This window comes from Pipistrellus kuhlii, unplaced genomic scaffold, assembly GCF_014108245.1.
Source record: "Pipistrellus kuhlii isolate mPipKuh1 unplaced genomic scaffold, mPipKuh1.p scaffold_m20_p_3, whole genome shotgun sequence".
NCBI classification, from domain to species: Eukaryota; Metazoa; Chordata; class Mammalia; order Chiroptera; family Vespertilionidae; genus Pipistrellus; species Pipistrellus kuhlii.
The window spans coordinates 173,433,121-173,454,234 of NW_023425529.1; positions in this window are offsets into that span (position 1 = coordinate 173,433,121).

The following is a 21,114-nucleotide window of genomic DNA, read 5'->3' on the forward strand; positions in this document are numbered from 1 at the left end:
TCCAAATGAGCAAAGAGCTTAGGAAAGGGTGAGGAACAGGAAGGTGGGGGCTCGATTAAGCCTTGAAGGTACAAGGTGGGCTCCTTCCCATCCCTGTCAATTCTGTCACCCTTTCCTTATAACTTCCGGCCTCTGCAAATGACAAAAGGACTATTTGTTGTTGCTATTAATCTTCACCCAAGGATATTTTTCCATTAATTTTTCTTTAGCTTGAGTAGAAGGATAGGGGGAGAGGGGGAAGAGGAGGGTATTGATATGAGAGAGACATCTATTGGTTGCCTCCTACATCACGTGTCAAACACAAGGCCCGCGGGCCAAATCCGTCCCGCCAGGCCTTGCAATGTGGCCCGCACCGCGCTGTCATCACTGCACTCCGCTGCGTTTTCATCACAATGACAGTTTATGACTGTTCAGTAAACCATTCGGCCCGAGATTTAGGCTGGATTTTAGATTTTGGCCCCTTCTCTGATTGAGTTCAACACCCCTATCCTACATGCACCCCAACCAAGTTGGGGATCAAACCTGCAAGCCAGGTAGGTGCCCTTGACAGGAAATGGAACCTGCCACCCTTTGGTGCACAGGCAAATGCTCTAACTACTGAGCAACACCAGCCAGAGCCAAAAGGACTACTTTTTGAATTGGCTTTCAAAATACCTGGTGAACCTTCCTGGTACATAGTGACCCACCCCCAGATTGGTCTAACCACATGACTCCATCCTGGAAGCCTAACTTTGTGAATGTCACTCAGCACTGCTGGAGGCAGGAGGGCAGCTTTCCCTGCATGGACAGCGTAGAGCAGGTACAACAGGTGGGGGCCAGAGTTTCTGCCCAAATGTTGACATCTGCTTTGATAGCCACGCACCACTGTGCACCATTCCCTGCTTCCATCCACCAGACAGGGAGTAGAAGGGACTCCTGCCACTTGCTCATGAGGCCAGGCTTTCAGACATGGGCAGTAACTAAGGTTAGAGTGAAGTCTTCAAGTAAATGTGCAGCTCCTTTTGCACAACCTCAAACTGTTCCTGGGCAGGCAGGTGGGCAGGGATCCTGCCTGGGGTCCCATTCTGCTCTACCAGATGGGCCAGGTCATCAGCCCATCACTGACTCTCTGTGAACTCCATGCCCAGGCCCATCCCTCAGCTGCAGAAAGAGGCTCATCACTGCATGTTGTCAATGCCCTAGTGCAGGGGACTGCTGCAGAACTGAGTATAAATACTTACAATGACCAATACTGAGAATGACCAATTACTGTCTGGAGCAAAGGGCTTATTTATTCCCCGAGACCAGCTGAGCAGTGCGGTTGGGAGGGATTCCTAGGGGTTTGGGATAAGTAGGAAGCCTCATTAGCTTACCAAGGGCTCAGGGCAATGAAGCTGCAGAGCTGAGGGGGCTGTGAATCTACACCTAAACATGGCGTTTACCCAGGTGGGCTTCCATGGCTCCTGCTTCACCCTACTGGAGACTCAGAGGGTCCGGCTGGCAGTGGAAGAGAATCAGACCTAAGTGTGAGGCTGCTGGTATTGCGGGGGTGTGTGTGTGTGTGTGGGTGGGTGGGTGGGTGTGTGTGTGTTGGAAAGATATGTGTACTCTTAGCCAGGAAAACTTGCCTGTGCCTTGGGGGAAAGGCTGAGATGAGAGGAGGGAGGTTTGTGTAAGTAGTTAGACCTGAGCACACACAAAAAAGAGGAGGGAGGACTATTTTCCAGTGTCTATGGTACCTTGAGGAGTGAACAAAAGCTCTTTCCTGCCCATTACAGAGGTTCATGTAAGTCATTCCTGGAGAGGGGGACATGTGAGTATGCGAGATACACTGTGGAGGGGTCAGCCACCAAAGAAAAGGAGAGAAAGTCCCTATAAATATTGCTGAAATAAACTGCCCAGAGGAGTTGAGCAGGTGAAAGAATTTGGGTGACTACCCAAGCCAGGACTGAGTGCACACTGGATGCCATGGAGAAGGGATGGAGAGAGAATAGGGGAGAGAGAGAGAGAGAAGAGGAGGGGTCAAGGTCAGGACACAGACCCTGTAGCTCCAATCCCTACCACATTTCCTACAATATGCACCTGCACTTTTCTAAAGAATGTTGTTAGAGAAAATGAATATGGACTATGTATTTTTGTATCAATATCAAATGTCTTCAGCATGATAATGGTATGGAGGAGAATGTCTTTGTTCTTAGGAGCACATGCTGAAGTATTTAAGGATGAAGTGTCTTGTATCTGCAATTTTCAAGGGGTTCAGTAAAGAGAAAGAAACTGAAAGAAAACAAATGTGGCAACATTTTATTAATTGGTGGCTCTAGGTCAAGGGTATAGGAGTGTTCACTGTGCTATCTTTCAGTTCTGTAGGTTAAAATTTAAAAATAATACAGGGGAAAAATTACTGGTGCATGACAACTAAAGAAGAAACTAAACACAAAAGAGTATAATTCCACTTATTTGAAACTACTGGGGTGGGGTGGGGGAGTCCTTCAGCCTGGCCTGTCCCCTCTCACAGTCCATGAGCCTAGTGATGGGTCAAAGAGGTAGGCCCTGCCCACCCACCACAGTTGGTGGTCTGGGCCTCCCTCTGCAGGGCGATCATGGGGTGATGACCAGGCCCCCGACCAATCGCATCGCACCTGCCTTGGTGCCAGTGGGTATCATAGCATGGATGTCCAGAAGGTCAACCAGATGGTCATTCTGCTGTCCTGATGTTCAGTCAATTTGCATATTACGCTTTTATTATTATAGATTCTCAACCACATAAAACACTACAGTGGAAGAATATCAAAACAGTGGTTGCCTCTGTGTGTGTGTGTGTGTGTGTGTGTGTGTGTGTGTGTGTGTGTATGTACACGCTGCCTGGAAGTAATGTGAGGTAACTTTTTAAAATATAATTTATTTATCTTTATTGTTGAGGTGGGGGAACTTTCTGTACTTCTCTAGGGATTTGTGTTACAAGCGTATAAGGCATTATTCAAAACTGAGCAAATGTATACCTAAGAAATTTGTGCATTCAATGATATGTAGAATTCACATAAAAAGAAACATACAGTTAAAAAGAGTTTGGGGGAAATGTTGAGTAAGGGTAGAGTGAGGTTTGTCTTAGAGTTCTGACCTCTTTGGGATATCCTCAGGATCTTTCCCAGATTCCCAGTATGGCTGGACATATTTTGAATGCTTCACTTTGAGGGTTAAGAAAAAATACATTTTTGCTTGGGTTTTAGAAGTTCCCAGCAATAGGTATTTCATCAGCCATGGACCCAAAGTACAGTGTGGCAACAAGCCTCCAAGACGACACCAGAGACCCCCACCAGAGACACCAGACGACACCAGTTGCCCCTCCCACACAGAACAGGGCCAACCTGTGCAGCCAATAGGACGCTGCGGAAATGATACAGTGTGTGACCTCCGTGGAGGAGTTCACTTGGCATGGAGCTGAGGTCCCCTGCCAACAGCCAGGACCAGTCTGTCCGATGTGTGAGTGACCTTTTTGGGAAGTGATCCTCCAGGCTCTGCCAATCCTCCCTCCACAGGACTGCAGCCTCGGCTGACATCTAGGCTGCAAGCTCTTCAGTGATCAAAAGCCAGAATTACCCTCCTCACTCACTCCCGAATTCCTTACCTACAAAAACTATGAGGTAATCAGAGTTCACCATCGTGTTAAGCCACTAAGTGTTGAGATTCCGCTGCAGTGGATAACTAACACCGAAAGGGATGCTGGGGCCCCCAGAGGACCCCAAGGCGCATCTCCGCAGGTGTGGCCCGCCTTCCGGTGGTGAACCACAGGCGCTTTCTCTTCTGCCCACAAACCTCACCCTCCTTCCTCGGGTTTCATTCACAACAGCCCAGCGAGGGACTGAGAAGGGTTTTTTTCTTGCCATTATGACCACAGATACATTCTATGAACCCTATGCATACTATGAACCACATGCTATGGTCTTTCCTACACATGCAACCATAATTGTACTGCAAGACATTCAACTCCTTCAAGAAATTTGCTTTCCAGCACCATCCCCACCCCACCCCCACAAGAAGAACTGATCCCTCATCACAGGCTCGCCTCAGGCCCCCATGGGACCTCCCAGCAAAGTAAAGACAGTGACTCCTTGGGCCTGAGTGGTCCCCAGCTCTCACACAGTAAAATGTTATGGCTTACATTTTTCTCACCAACCTTAAGCCTCGCCTCGGAGGAGAATCTCTCCATCCCAAAGCAGTTTTTGTGGCAGATGCAACACTCCTCTTTTAAAGGAAGTTCTATAAAAATGTTTTTTTTCTATGAAAGTAATATAAGCTCATTTTAGAAAAAATTGGAAAATACAGCAATCACTGTTCAGGTTTTGGTGTGTGTGTGCATGCGTGTTCTTAAAGTAAATGCACTATAAGTAATTTAAAAGAAATGAAGGGCTGAAGTAACTAATTTTGGCATAGCCAAAGCTTTGAAATTAACATATTTTCAATCTGAAGCTCTGTATGTTAAGGATGTATTCTGGCAAATGACAACATACATCTTCTAGAAATTCTGTGGACGCAGATAAAAGGGTCCATAGTACTGTGGGTTTTTTCCATCTAACCAGGAAGAAATGGCCACCAGGTGGGGATGATTGAAGAGAAGGAAAATGACACAAAACACTGCAGTCTGACCGGACGTTTGCTCAAAGCCTGACACCGGTGATGCCTGAGGCTGCCCCTAGATACCTCACCATTGCCCCTGAGTCCTGCTCAGACTCAGGTCGCTCTGAGGCCACAGCCCACTGTATGCAAGATATACTAACCCCCCCTTATCTATGGGGAATCCGTTTCAAGACCCCAAGTGGATGCCATAAACCACATACAGTACCTAACCCTACACATACAATGGTTTTTCCTATGCATGCATACCTACAATAACGTTTAATTTATAAACTAGGCACAGAAAGAGATTAACAACGTAACGATAAAATAGAAGAAGCATAACGATATGCGGAAATATTGAATAAAAGTAATGTGAACGTGGCCACGCTCCCTCAAAATGCCTTACTGTCCCGTCCTCACCCTTCTTGTGATGCTGGGAGGCGATCAGATGCCTTATTACGTGGAGAAATGTCACCTTTCTGCTTCACGGCAGCGTTTCACGGCCTCTCTCTGGCGCAGCCAAGTCGCCCGTCACCACGCTGGTGCTTGGGGGCCATTATTAATAAAATAACGGTGACTTGGACGGAAGCGCCTCGACACCGAGACAGCAGACCTGACACCTCAGACCGCTGCGTGCTCTGCGTGACGTCACGTACGCAGGGCAGCGTCCTCAGCGTGCTGACGCCAGGCGCGGGGAGGACGGGGCGGGATCCCGCGAGAGTTCATCGCGCTGCTCCGAACGGCACCCAATCGAACACTTGGGAACTGCGTGCCTCTGGAATTTTTCACTTAATATTAAACTCGGTTACCACCTTGATCAGGAGTAGCCAAGTGTAGAAAGCACAACAGGAAATGACCACAAACTGGGTGGCTCCAAACAACAGACAGGTAGCCCGGCCGGACTCGGTGGTCCAACATTGACCCTTGAACCAAGAGGTCACCTTCGGTTCCGGGTCAGCATTGACCCATGAGCCAAGAGGTTACCTTCGATTCCGGGTCAAGGCACCTGCTGGGGTTACAGGCTCCCTCCCCAATGAGGAGGCAGCTCTCTCTTCCATGCTTCTATCTCTCTATCCCTCTCCCTTCCTCTCCTCTCTCTCTCTCTCTCTCTCTCTCTCTCTCTCTCTCTCAAATCAATAAAAACATAACAAACACACAACAGAAACTTACTTTCTCACAGTTCTGGACCTTGGACATCCAAAATCAAGGTGTTGCTTTCTTCTTAGGGTGTTGTTGTTGTTGTTGTTGTTGTTGTTTTAGAGAGGGAGAGGGAGAAACATTGGTTTGTTGTTCCGTTTATTCATGCATTTATTGGTTGGTTCTTATATGTACCCTCACCGAGGATCAAACGCACAGCCTTAGTGTACTGGGATGATGCTCTAACCGAATGAGCTAGCAGGCCAGGGCTCTTTTTAGTGGCTTTGAAGAAGAATCCGTTCCTACCTTCTGGTGCTCCAATCTTTGTCTCCATCTTCCCATGGCCTTCTCCTCTCTCTACGTCCCTGTGTCTATGTGGCCTTCTTTAAGGTACCCGTCCGTGGATTTAGGGCTCACACTAATCTAGTATGACCTCATCTTAAAGCATTACATCTGCAAAGACCCTACCAGTATTTTGAAATAAGGACTCGTGTTTTTCTCATGATTAGACTGAGGTCTGAGTAGATATAAATTATGGGTGGAGGGACACTACTCAACCAACTACATCAAGGTTTAAACACTCCACATTTTAGTCATCAGCAATGACAGCACCAGGGTTATCACAATAAATTATAAATCCCTACATCATGAGAGATAAAGGCAAGGGAAGGAATCAGGAAAGGAAAGCCTGTTCCACAGAACACTGCTGAAGCACATGGGACTACACGAACTTTCTGGGGGCCCCAGGAGAACACGGATGAAGATCTGGTAGCTTGGAGAAAGCGGAAGAGCCATTCTTTGCAGGAGGGGACATTCTAAGGCCTGGCTAATGAAAGCAAATCTCCTGGAAACATAAGGGCTGGATCACAGCTAATTTGGGCAAGAAAACAGTGCAGCGAGTATTACACAGCCTATAAAATGGTCTTTAAGAAATTCTTAAGAACATGGGAAAATGCTTATGCTCTAAGGCTAAACAAAAAGCCAGGATTCAAAATTGCGTTTGCAGTGTGAGCTCAACTATGCAATAAAGAGAAAGCATTCCCAGAGAATAAGGCTGGTGCCAACCGTGGGAAGGGGAGATGGAAGCAAAGGGCTATTGCCTTTCATTTTATAGACTTCCGTATTGTCTGAATTTCCTCCCAGCGACCATGCAGTCCTTTTTAATGATAAATTTAAATTGGAAAATAGTTTTCAATTTATAGAAAAGTTGCAAAGATAATGCAGAGAGTTCCCATGTATTCAGTATCCAGTTTCCCCTATGGTTAACATATTTGTCACGAGCAATGAACCAATAGTGATACATTAGTTTTGACTAATGCCCATTCTTTGATAGGATTTTTAAAGTTTTTAATATCCTTTTTCTTTTCCAAGATCCTGTCCAGGATACCATAGTACAAATAGTGATTATGTCTCTGTAGGGGCCTCTAAACTATGAAATTTTCTCTGACTTACCTTGGTTATTGTTGTTTTTCTTGTTAATCCTCACCCAAAAATATGTTGTTATTGATTAGAGAAAGAGACAGAGAGACAGAGAGGTGTGGGAAACATCGATTAATTCCCTCCCTTATGCACCCCAGCCTGGGATCAAATCTGTAACCTATTGGTGTATGGGACGACATTCCAACCAAGCCACCCAGCCAGTGCATACTTGTCTTGTTTTCATAACCTTGATAGTTTTGAGAAATTCTGGTCAGGTATTTTGTAGAATGTCCCTCAATTTGAGTCTGCCTGGCATTTTTCTCATAGACTGGGGTTATGATTAATTGGGAAAGAGACCACAAAAGTTAAGTGACATTATCATCATATCACATTAAGAGATACATACAGGGCTGGAGTGGCTCATTTGATTGGGGATTGTCCTGTGCACCTGAAGCATTGCCGGTTCAATTCTGGCCAGGGCACATGCCTGGGTTTGGGTGGGTATGATTCTGGTCAGGGCACATGCAGAGGGCAGACAATCAATGTCTCTCTCTCTCTCTCTCTCTCTCCCCCTCTCTCTCTCTTCCTCTCTCTAAGCATGCCCTTGGGTGAGGATTAAGAAACAGGGAGAGACACATTACTTTTCAAATGAAATATATTTTAAATAACAATTATGCTAGAAAAGTAATCCAGTATTTCACTCTGGATTATGAGGGTTTTTCTCAATGTTTTTCTTCCTAGTCCTCTATAAAAAGCATACAATATATTTAAAGAAAGCGTTTAAAACAATTCTTACGGTAAGTATGAAGAAGGGCCTGGGCGGCCTGGCTGTGGGGGAGGGCAGGAGGAAGGCGCCTGAGCCCGGGTCTGGCAGGAACAGAGTGTCAGCGTGATGGGGAACACACCAGGCCTGGCTGCGTGCTGGGAGCAGTCAAGATTACTAATGGCAGGACAGAAAGTAACAGCAACAACAGGAGAGCGAGGGCCCGGGCTGGGAAGACAGACAGCGCTAATGAGAACATCGAGATGCATTCCAGGCGAAAGGGAAACCCAAAAATGTAAGCAAGCCTGGAGCGGAGATTACTTATAGCCAAATAAGTCATGCAGGACTCAGAGGGTGCAGGCGGCCGAGGGGGAGCCGGGGCACCTCCGCGTCTCCGGAGCCGGCAACATAATGCTTTGTATAAATACTGACTTTTTAGGGAAGACAGAGAGGAGCCTGTCTTTTTTTTCCACTGCCGTTCAGGACGGTTTATTGATTTTTAAACAGGCTGTTTCTATTCAGGGCTTGTTTTAGATCTAATAAGGCTGTTAGTATTATATTTTTAATTGGGTGCAGAGAAGGGAATTCAGTGCCAATCTGTGAGTAACGTACTTTTAATTGCTTTGAAAGATGTTACACGGAAACCAGGATTGTAGGTCCCACGCAAGTCCCCGGGGCCTTGACACCCCAAGGCTGTTCCATTAGAACCAGTATGTCAACTCAGCCCTTGGTCCAGCGTTAAAATGTCTGGGAAGATGGGTCGGATTCCAAGGAATGGGGTAAATGAATATAATGTCCAGAGAAAGCAATCCTTTAGTTATGACTGGCAAACTTCTATTCGTCCTACAAGACCCAAATCAAGTGTCTCGATGGAATAAAACTGACCGGATGGGAGAAATGAGGGAGCATGTTCAGACCTGCAGAGCAGCCACTATGGTGGGATGGAGCGTGGGGAGAGGGGATGGAGACAAGCCTGGTGCTTCCCCATAGGTTTTAGAATCCTTGGGGTGAAGGCCTGGCGTAATGTCATGCGCTACTGACTGACCAAGAGGCCAGCTGCTGAACCAGAAGCTGGGACTAAACCAAGTCGGATTGGGGAAAGCAGTGGGCAGGTTGGGGGAGACCTAGACTCCCAACACCCCCCCCCCTCCCCTGACTTGCCAAGGAATAGTCCTGCCTAGGCGCCTGACTTGGGCTTTAACAAGTTGCTCTACTCATTTGTTTTCACAGATATATATTCAGATGTGACCTCTATCCTTGTACCTCTTCCAATTGCCAAATCCACCAATATTTTAATAGCTTTCTGCTCTAATTTAGAGTCTCTGCTCTATTTTAAATTTTCTGAGGAAATAACAATGGCAACAATAAAATAGCAACTGACTCTAGACCACCATCTATGGGCCCAGCACTGGGCTAAGTACTCACCGCCCGCCCTGTGAGGTCTGTGCTATGTTCCTTTTTACAGGCGAGGACACTGAGAGTCAAGAGGCTAACCCAGGGTGGACACCTGGGAAGTAACAAACTTGGGATTCTGACCTGGTCCAAAGCTGTCTGGACCAAAGCCTATGTTCCTGACTGTGATGTGACCCAAGTGGATGGACCACACAGCTGTGTAGACAGCTGCGGAACAAACAGAGTTCCCCAACTTTACATCAAGTAGAGTACATACTTATTACGTAACACTTAAATTAACTAATAAGTAAACTCAAATAAATTATCAAAATAAAAATTAAGAAAACAATTGTATTTGAATTAAATAGAGTTCATTAAAATGTAAAAGAATAATTGAATTAATGTGATGCTGGAATTGATGCTTAATTACACTAAGTAAATTATATACAAATTATAAAAAGTGGTGTCACGTATTTTCAAGGTTTTATTACATTTTCAAGTTACATGTGACTTTTTCTTCAGGAAAATCCCAAGGACCGGTGTTCATTCTACTCCATCTTCTTCTCCAGTGCTTTGCTGTTCATACTGAAAGTGTTCTGCTAGGAGCTGTGGGAAATATAAGGAATGATCAGACATGGCTTCTGCCTTCAGGGGTTTTTCATGTGGGAAGCAGATGGGGGTGGGTAAGTGTTGAATGAAGCTTTAAGCAAGAGTCTTTGCCGTTTCCTTTTGGCTGTCTAGAAGTGGCATGGACTCCATTTATTCTACTGAATATCTCAAGCTGGAGAAAGGCCTTGAATGGAACAGCCAACAGCTAAGTGTTAGGAGCACAATTTTTGTGTGAGTTTTCAGGGGTGAGTCTAAGACTTAAAGGGTGGTGAGTTGATGCTATGACTGTCAGTTGCCATGTAAGGCTGCAATCTGTCCTTGCCCCCAAATTTGGAGAGGAGAATAAATTTTGGCTTTAGTCACTGTGAAAGCCATTCTGTTTCCCAGTCCTTCTGGTCCGCCTGGGAATTACTGTTGGGTTCAGTTTAGCAAACCTTTATGGATGGCCCACTGTGAACGAGATCAGCGATTTCCAACCTTTTTCATCTCATGGCACACATAAAGTAATTACTAGATTCTGTGGCACACCAGAAAATATATCATTTTTATTAATTAATTAATTTATTTTATTTCAGAGAGGAAGGGAGAGGGAGAGATAGAAGCATCAATGATGAGAGAGAATAATTGATTGGCTGCCTCCTGCACGCCCCCTACTAGGAATCAAGCTCACAACCCAGGCATGTGCCCTTCACCTGAATCAAATCTGGGACCCTTCAATCTGCAGGCTGACTCTCTACCCACTGAGCCAAACTGGCTAAGGCAATATATTATATTTTTTGATGATCTGACAAAAAAACATGTATAGTTTTGATTTATCCACACCAGATGGCTATAGTTGTGTTGGCTGTTGTCAATTTTGTATTTGACAGTCTAAGGGGGAAAGAGGTCAGTATCCCTGACTACTAGTAAATAGCAGGTACTGCATGTTTTTAAAACTCTTAGGACACATGGATTGAAAAACAATGAACTAGATAGTGTGTGGGTGAAAGTAGGGTGTCTAAAATTGCAAAAAGACATGATCTTTGACCTTTGACCTATGTACCGTTGAGATAGGACAGACTTGTCAGTTAAAGCTGGTCAGTTCAGTGTCTGAAGTCCAGATAAGGTGCTATGAAAGCCCAGAGAAGGGTTTTTGCCCAGTGTGGTGTAATGTGTGTGTGTGTGTGTGTACATGTGTCTATATGTGCGTGTGTCTGAGTATCTGTGTGTGTCTGAGTGTGTCTGTGTATCTGAATGTGTCAGTGTGAAAACAAGACCCTTGACCTAAATCTTGGAAGGAGATCCTAAGCAAAGAGAAGCCATAAACAATGCACTGAGGCAACAGGTGACACACACAGACCTCAAAGCAGGGATATAAGGTGGGAAGGCCAGGAGATGAGGCTGAAGAAGCAGGCCAGGCTTAGGATTGGAGGCCTGTGGATGCTGACTGGGTCACTTGGGTTAATCCTGTAACAGAACTGGGCCCTGGATAGCAGGGAAACACCTGGCTAGATTAGCCTGTAGGAGACACAGCTCTGGCAGCAGCCTGGAGTCCAGACTGACTGTGGGTGTGATGGTGGCGGTGGGATGCTGAGGTCAGTCACCAGAGAAAGCGATGCAGGAAAAAGGAGATAAGGGCCTGAATTCCAAGAGGGGAGAACCCGATAGGGAGAAGGCTCCACACCACACTGTTTCCCAAACCCTCTGACATTTCCATCTTCTCTTTGTGGCCTCCTCTTTCTCCGTCCCTTGCCAACCTTTCCCCCAGCAGCTCCCTGGCCTTCCACATGACCCTGAAGGCTTCTGAAGGCTCTCCTTATGTTACTGGGGAGAAGGAAGTCTGGGGAGGGGAAGAGGCCACACCAGATTGTTGGCAGAAACAGAGCCTGTCAGGACCTCCCCATTCCAAGCATCCTTATCTGATCCCCGTGTAGTGTAGTTTTATTTGCTTTTTGCAGTGGATTTTTGCAGTTACTTCTCCATCAGCTTAACAGAATTGTATACTTACTAGTACACCCATATGAGGGGTTAAGTAATATAGTTACAGGGATGGGGTTTGAGCTCGGGGAGGTTTTACAGCACCATTTCATTTTTCCTTTCCATGGAGGTAAGGTTTCCTCCTCCCACCATCTTCACCTCCCTGCCCAGGTGAAGACCCTGCGACTACCCAAGGGGAGATGTCCAGTACCTCAGGAGCAGGGTCCCATGGGAAACTTCCTGGTAAGAGCTTACTAGTATTCTTTGCTTCTAGATGCCATTCATATAAATATCCATCACATTCTCATTTAAGTAGTATGTGTTGTGGGTGAGGAGATCATTAAGATGTATTGAGACTGTTAGGCATAGGATCTGTGACTTTTCAGCTTTCTGATTCTCGTGAGATCAAAACCAATGGGCATTCTGAGCGGCCTGTCCATGCATCGCACCAGGGAGGGGGGTTGGTGTGCAGATGAGGCAAGAACAGCCCAGTCCTGTCCTCCAGGGGTAGGTCCACTGCCCATGGAAGAACTCCCTCTGCTGGAGGGAGTCTGAGTAGTTCTGTCTGAACTGGGCTTTTGAATGTAAAGTGGCTATTTGACAGGGAAAGACAAGCACATGCCAAGTGGAGAAGGAAACCTGACCAATGGCGTGGCAGGGGATGGTGTGCTGGGCGGGGAGGAATTACTCATGGTTGAAGGCCTGGGTGCTAGTGTGTGTGTGTGTGGGGGGGGGGGGGGAGGAAAGAGTGATTGAGAGGCAGTTAGAAGTCACTGCAAAGGCCCAGACTGGATTCAGGCTTTACTTACAAGCAACTGGATGTCCTGAAATGTATGCAGGCATGATGCATATTGTGCTTTTGGAAAATAACTAGATAGACTAGAGAGAGGGGAATATAAAAATGAATCTGGAAGCTGTTAGAAGATAAAGATGATGAAACCTGATTTAGGCAGTGGGATGGAGAGAAAGGACGGTGTCAAAAGATATGAAGGATATAGAACTGAGCTGCTCACTGATGGTACAGGAAGGGGGGAAGGATGATAGAAAGGTTGCCAGTCTGGGAAAGTAGGTGCCTCCCATGCACAGGTGTAGGATTTCCGAGGAGAGGTAACATTTTTATAAACTGACCTCTGCTATCATCTCAGATACATCTTAAAATGGTATTACTTACGGATTGGATAGAAGGTAAAAAGGAAGAGCTGAAGGAGGGCATATGTCTCTGTACTCAGATGGAATCTGCTATTTTTAAAAGTATATATTTTACTGATTTTTAAAGAGAGGAAGGGAAAGGGATAGAGAGTTAGAAACACTGATGCGAGAGAAACATCGATCAGCTGCCTCCTGCACACCTCCTACTGGGGATGTGCCTGCAACCACGGTACATGCCCTTGACGGGAATCGAACCCGGGACCCTTCAGTCCAAAGGCTGACACTCTCTCCACTGAGCCAAATCGGTTTCGGCGGAATCTGCTATTTTTCCTAAGGTCTGCAATTGTGCCGTTGGTGCCAACCACTGTCTGCTGCATGCAGCGGGGCTCTCATTCCAAACCTCCACACGTGAGACTCATCCGCTGAAAGCACACGTTGAAAGCCATGCCAGAAGGACATCAAGGTGGAACTCTCTAGAAGGAGCTTGGATGTCAGGAGATAACTTGGGTGGAAATATGAGCTTCAAATAATTAGCATACCGGAGGCGGTTGAAGCTCTGGGCATACGTGAAATTAGCCAAGGATGGCCCAGGGCAGAAACCCAAGGAACCTGAGCATAATTTAGGGAGCAGCTGAGGAGGGGTAGCAGTGGAAATTGAGGTCTGAGCAGGACAAGGAGAGGGCAGAGGCTGGGAATCTGCTGTATAATGGAGTAGGATAGTTAAAGGGCAAAGGGAGATGTCTGAGTAGTTCTGTCTGAACTGGGCTGTTAAGTAATGCTGTTACGGGGATGGGGTTTGGGGCAAACAAGGAAGGGCTGTGGGGCAGATGAGCATAGGGTAGGGCAGGGAGGCAACCCGTGCCAGCTCGTCAATCCTGGGGGGCTTTGCAAGTGAGGCAGCCACAGCTGACCATTGTGCCCCTAACTGTTGTGTACAAACTTCTCTCAATCCAGGCCCAGTTTATTTAGTTCTTAGCTCATAAAACCCTGACTCTAAGGAAGGCCACCATCTTGACCTTTGAGGTCTCAGACAGCAGAATCAGAGGTGGAAGCAAAAAGGGACTTATAACTTCCCTTCACTTATCTCTGGGATAAGATCTCTGGACCACTGGGCGAAGGCTGTTCTTTCTTGCTTTGTACTTGAGAAGAAATATCAGCTTAGATACCATGCAGAGATATTTCTGCACATGGCTTTGATCTAGTGTAGGAACATTCCAGGAGAAAAATAAGAAAAAAAGCTTCTTAAGAATCTGGTGCTTGTTGGCTGAGAGATTGGGTGTTGGGCTGATTGATGAAGGTCACGACACTCAGCAGTTAAGGGGGGAGGGGAGGGAGAAGCACTCCCCTCACTATCAGAAGAACCGCTTGGCATGTTCTAATCCTGGCGAGCCAGCTGCTATCTTCATGGTTAAGCACCTCTAACAACTACCATGTGTCAGCTGGAAGTTTTACGTAACCGAAGAAATAAGCAACAATATGTAATCATGCCATAAAAAGTTTGTGTACTTATGTTCACAAAGAATCATGTTTATTAAAATTCTATCCTATATGCCAACAATTAGACTTTTTAGTACATGCATAAAGTTTTATAATCATCTGAAGATTTTTAATATAAAAATTGAAAATGGGACAGGGTTGGAGAATTTAACAATGATATAAAAGGCTCTACAAGTCAAATGATTTCTCTTTTTCTACTTTTCATAATCACAGTATAAAGATACTGTATCTATTAGTCATAATGTTTATTTTTTTTGTTTACATAAACATTCCAATGGATGGGAGGTCGTTGTAGAAATTCTTAGCTATGAATGTCTGAAGCAGGACAGAATAGTAATGAGCCTGAGATAAATTCAATAAAATTACATTCATCTTGGTGGATTGAGACCAAATGCAGATTTTTCAAGAAGAATTTAACCTACACATTTTCTTTTTAGAAAATTAGTATTTTCTATTTGATTATGGATATTGATCATGTCCACATTTCCTCCTTTCCCTTTTTATCAACTGAGAAAATAGAATGTATTCCATCTGCTATTCCTTCCCTCACCCCAAATCTTCTTAATTTCTTTTAAGACAGAATTGCTAAATACTATAGCTGATGATAGTTTCAGATAAGATGAGAATTCGATAATCATAGAGACTGAGGGATTTTTGATAGTTGTGATCAAAGGAGAAGGCTGCCTACGGGGAAATCTATGGGGTCTCATTTTGCAAATGTTGACAACCCATTCCACTCTTTAAAAAAATATTTTCTGATCTGAATTTGAACCATTAGAGTCATTCTTGTTCTAGATGCTTTTTGGTTCTCATTCATTTACTTACGGAGCACTATGAGGCTGGTCAGGGATTGAACCTGCAACCCAGGTACATGCCCTTGACTATGGGGAATAGAACCTGCCACCTTTCTGTGTGCGGGCTGACACTCTAACCAGAGCAACACCAGACAGGTCTATAAGTTGGTTCTCAAGGGCATCCATCTCATATGAGGGGCAAGTGGAAAATCCTGTTTGGTTGGATTCCCCAGTCTCTCTGACCGGCACTAGAAATACTTCTTGAGTCTTCTAGCTGAGACCTTCCATTATATGTGATGAGAACAATGTTAACTTACCCTTTCTTTTCTTATTTGTCATGGCCACCAAGAGTCACGGAGATGTGTTTCAGACCAAAATATGGGGGACTTTATTGCCTCCACATTTTGCCGTCAGAGATGAAAGAGCTAAACATATGGCAAAAACACATTGCCAGTTTAATCATTCTTTTTTATTTCCTGAAACACAAGAGTCAAATGATCCTGAGTGAGCTCACACACAGCCCTGTGGAGCTCGGTGCTGGGCTTGTACAGAAGATGCCAACCCGATGGCTTCTTGATCCAAAATGACTTTAAAGCTTTAAAAATGGATGTCGTGGCAATGGATGTGGTGAAATAACATGGGATTGAGACAAGAAATGTAAGATGATTATGAATTATAATAATATTGGCCACCATGTAGTAGCCTTACCAGGCTCCAGGTTTCCCAACTGCTTTGTATACCTGCTCCTCAAGCCAAACCTGATGCTCAGTCACAGTGGTTAACTCAGACTCAGGGTTAGCACATCTGCTTCTCCTCATTTTTCTACATTATTAGTCTTATCACATATGCATTTTTTTATCTTAACCCACTTTCAATTTCTCTTAGAAAGAGGCAGTATTCTGATTGATGAAATACATTTTCAGAATGCCTTTATAAAGAGTGGTTAATTAAGAAGGCTTCAGTCTGTCTGAAACTATAAGAACTAGAGGCCCAATGCACGAAGATTCGTGCAAGAATGGCCTTCCTTCCCCTGGCTGCCAGCACCACCTTCGCTCTAGGCTGGCGCTGCCTTTCCGCCTTCCCACACTGCCCAGAGAGGCCCAGAGTGGCTGGGGCGGTATGGAACACCTGCATCCAGCCCCGCCTCCAGCCACTTCGGAGCCTGCATATGCAAATTAATTTGCCATCTTTGTTGGGTTAATTTGCATACTCACTCCTGATTGGTTGTTGGGGGTCAAAAAAGTATAGTCAATTTGCATCTTACTCTTTTATTACTGTAGATTAGAAGGAAGGAAGACAATAGCCCTTCTTCCTTCTTGGCTTCTAAGCAGTTAAATGTTATATATCACACATCTACAATGATGCCAGCCAGCCCTAAGTCGAAAGGAGACATTTTAGGCACAGTTACAGAGTAAGTTGAAAGACCTAAATCCATTCTTTCATTTAATAGGGTTAGGACACATTATAGGTGGTTAAGTTCTAAAAATCTGCTGTATTAAAAATGAAGCACATCTAACCCAGAGATAAGGGACTCTATGTGTAATCTTTAAAATGTGAGGTTATCCATTTGCAAGTATGTGAACCATTGGCAAGTGCTGTGGTCCAGGCAAGTCATTGCCCCACACCCATGTCTGCTTGGCAGCTCCTGGATTTTATTGAAGGAGGCTCTCTTCCCCCATGTAGTCAAAATCTGTAGTGACTTAGTTAAAGTAGGGAATCTCAAAATTATAATAAATATCCTTAAAACTTTGTTTTTATTTTAAAACATACACAAGTCCATTCAGCCATCATTGCTTTGATACCAGGCTAAAGCCTTTTCTCTGAATGGGGACTGCACATTAGACCTCCCTTAACACAGCAAGGAGCATTGTTCACTTCAGCTTCAGTGGGGTGAGGACTCGCGATGCTTGTAAACTGCGGGCAGAATTCTAGATTTTGTTGCGCTTTGTTTTCAAATGAGTTGACTTAATCCCAGGTGGTACAGAATTTGGGATAGAACAAATGCTGAAGAACACATTTTGCCAGTACTCTGGGCTGGGTTTACTTTGACCTCACAGCTAAGGTTGAAATGGCAGAGTGAGAAGAACAGAACAGATGAGCCACTGCATGATTATTATTATTATTATTATTATTAATTATACAAAGTTTATTCTTTTTTATATACTTTATTTATTGATTTTTTTTTTTTTTTTTTTTTTTTTTACAGAGAGGAAGGGACACAGAGTTAGAAACATCAATCAGCTGCCTCCTGTACACCCCCCACTGGGGATATGCCCGCAACCAAGGTACGTGCCCTCGACAGGAATCGAACCTGGGACCCTTCAGTCCACAGGCCAATGCTCTATCCACTGAGCCAAACCAGTTAGGGCCAAAGTTTATTCTTAAATGTATAACAAGCTCCAAGACAACACTTTACTCTAGGTGACAAGATATGTTAGGACAGGGAACCCAGATGTTAAGACATGAATGGAACTAAACGTCACCATTGCCCAGGCACAAGGAACGCTCACTTTTTGCCAAACTTCATTCTACCTGTGGCCTGGAGGTACTTCCCTTTGGCCTTTGCTTTTAGCACCTCGGTGTTCTTCTGCTTCTTTTTGTTTCTGGAACACTTTATCTCAACCATCCCCTTGGCCTCTTTCTTGGGCTACTTCAAGGCTGCTTCTTGCCACCTTCATGGCTGGACACGATGCCTGCCACCCCTCCCCAGACTCTGCCACGGAAGCTGACAGAATTCTAGATTTTCACAACCCTTTCTCCACCCAAACTTTCACATGTGTCAACTCACACCTAATTCCATAGCCTTTTTCTCTTTCCCTTGAGAAAGACCTGGCTTGATCATGTTTCCTCCAAGCATTCAACTTATTTTCATAGAGATTACCATTCTCTTTACACTCATGTTTACATGCGTTTGCTAATATTGACTTACATTCTATAATAACTAAATACAACTTGAATGAACATGTCTGGGAACAAATGACTGGCTTTTGGAAAACACACCATTCAATTAGGGAGAAAAGTGATTAATCCATCAGGAACTGGCCTACTTCCTACTTGTAAAATTTGGGTGGGCCTTGAGCCACAGGCATATTATTCACACAGAACAGAGAGTGGTTCAAAAGTCCGAACCATAGGAAAGGTGAGTTCCACAAAAAATCTAAATTCAGCACTCAAATGCACGTGAAGGTAATGCTGAAGTTCTTTGGGGAGGAATGCTAACAAAAAGGATTTGAAGGACCCTCTCTTTGCTGAGTCTCTAGTAGGACCAGCGATGCTTCTCTGTGGGAGGGTGTAGTGCCTGAGCCTCCATGTGGATGTGATTAGTGTCACTGGCTCTACTCCTGGTAAATGCTCTAAAATATTAAAATATATCTCCCTTTGAAGGAGGCAGGGAAGGAACTGTTCCTAGTTTGTGTTTAATAAAATATCGAAGCCTAAAGTAGCCTTAATATGGGTCAGATTACCAAGGATAATAAATTCCCCAAAAGAAACCATTTGCTAACCAATAGGGGAAAACTTACCCTGTATCCTGGGGCTCTCCTGTGGTAAAACAGCCGGTCTACATTGGGTATTACAAAGCCGTAAGATTAAAGTATCTGAAGAGATCTTCATTTACCTTCGTTAATGGTTGGATTGCACACAAAGAATTAGCCACCGGAATGATAAAAGTGGTGGTGCTTTGAGGGTGGGCCATGGAATTAGAAAAACGTCCTCCCCACCCCCTAAATGATCAAAAATGAAATTATATTACTTTTATAAGTAAAAACCCACCATAATTTACCACCACAGTCCATTAGTAATAATACACAGAACCAGTTTAAAGTTTTAGGCGGAAAGACCTATAGCCTCAACAAAGGGCCCCTTGAGGTAATTCTTATTGAATTCAGTGGGAACACCAAACAGTTCTTTTACAATTTCCCTATTGTTTTGTCTCATGCAATTTAAGAACTTTTAAAAGAAGCAAAGACAAAGCAAATCCATAGCTCTTTTCCTAACTAGCATTTAGGAAGCCCACTGAATTATGGAATCTTTAGCTTAAAAGGTTTAGCTCAAAAAGCAGAATTGAATGGGGTTAAAATCATGAACGCTGGGGTCAAAATGCTGAGTGGCCTTGGACAGTTACTTAACTTCTCTGTGCCTCAGTTTCCACATCTATAAAATAGTGATTCCTGACTGTTAAAAGAATTAAATGAGTGAATGTATAATTAATAAGTTATGTATAAATTGCTTTTAGTGGTGCCTGGCATGCAGTAAGTTCTATACAAGTTTAATAAAGGGGTGGAAATTTAAAAAACAACAGTTAGTTTATATATTTTATTGTTAAGAAGAGTTTTGTATTATTTTCAACAATCATTTAGCATTCTTATCCTTCAAAAATTTTACTTATAATAATTGTAACTAAGCTGAAACCGGTTTGGCTCAGTGAGGTCCCAGGTTTGATTCTGGTCAAGGGCATGTACCTTGGTTGTGGGCACATCCCAGTAGGTGTGCAGGAGGCAGCTGATCGATGTTTCTTTCTCATCGATGTTTCTAGCTCTCTATCCCTCTCCCTTCCTCTCTGTAAAAAATCAATAAAATGTTAAGAGGGGGGGGGAAAAATATATATATATATACACACACACACACATACATACATACATACATACATACAGGGTGTCCCCAAAAAACGTATACACACCTTAACAGCTGATAGGTTAATTTTGAAAATGAAATTTATTTTAATAAACATTGCCTTTATAATATTTAGTATGTATATACATTTTTAGGGGGATACCCTATATTTAGGATGAGTAATACATGTTTTTAGGAAGATAGGCTTTACAGGTTATAAGATGAAGACTTTTGATGATATCATGCGCTATGCCCATTAACAAACAGCCCTCTTCCCATGTGGAGATCCCTAGAGATGCAACAGTGCACTGGGAAGAACCCAGTTTAAATGGATGTGTGTATATGCTAGTGGTTTTGGAATATGAATTCTTGGATGTGTCTCCTTTCAAAAGGTGAAGCCTAATCCCCTCCCCTTGAGTGTGAGATGAATTTTGTGACCTGCTTCTAACAAAGAAAATGAAGCAGAATGGATGGTGTGCAACTTTAAAGACTAGGTTAAAACCTGGGGTAGTTTGGAACAGAAGTTACCTGTTAGCACATCAGAGCTTGCCCAGACATAGTGTTTTAGAATTGACATAGCATTTCAAAGGCAGTTTTGTCATTTCAGATCTTTTATCTACCATAATTTTCATGGTCAACAAAATCCTGAGTTGAGTACCAGGAACTGAAAATGAATAAATACCACTTATCAAAACTAGAGTTTTATCTGATGTTCTCCTTTTTCAGACATTGTATCTAGTCATACAGTTTTCTAACTGAGTCATAAGTATTCTTAGCAAAATCAATTCATTCAAATTTGGAACAATTAGGCTAATTTGTACCTGTCAGTTTCAGAAATTCAAAAATAGATTTTATTATCCACATTTAAAAATTAAATTTCAAGAGAAAATATCTTAGTATTTAATAGTATTGGTTAATATCTATTGATTCAAAAGTTGAAAAGTATGTTCCATTAAATGTGTGCACTTGAACTATTAAAAATACTTGGAATTACAACAAAATCTTCATTGTTTTGCCCATTTTTGTAATTAAATAGAATTATAATGAGCTCAATAATTAGTAATATGCCAAAATAATTCCATAAATATATCAAAATCTCTTTTGGTTTCATTGTCCTCAGAAACCAAAAAGAATCACACAATTAATGGTCACTTGTCATTTTCATCAGACATCATTCTTTCTGACTTTGTACTC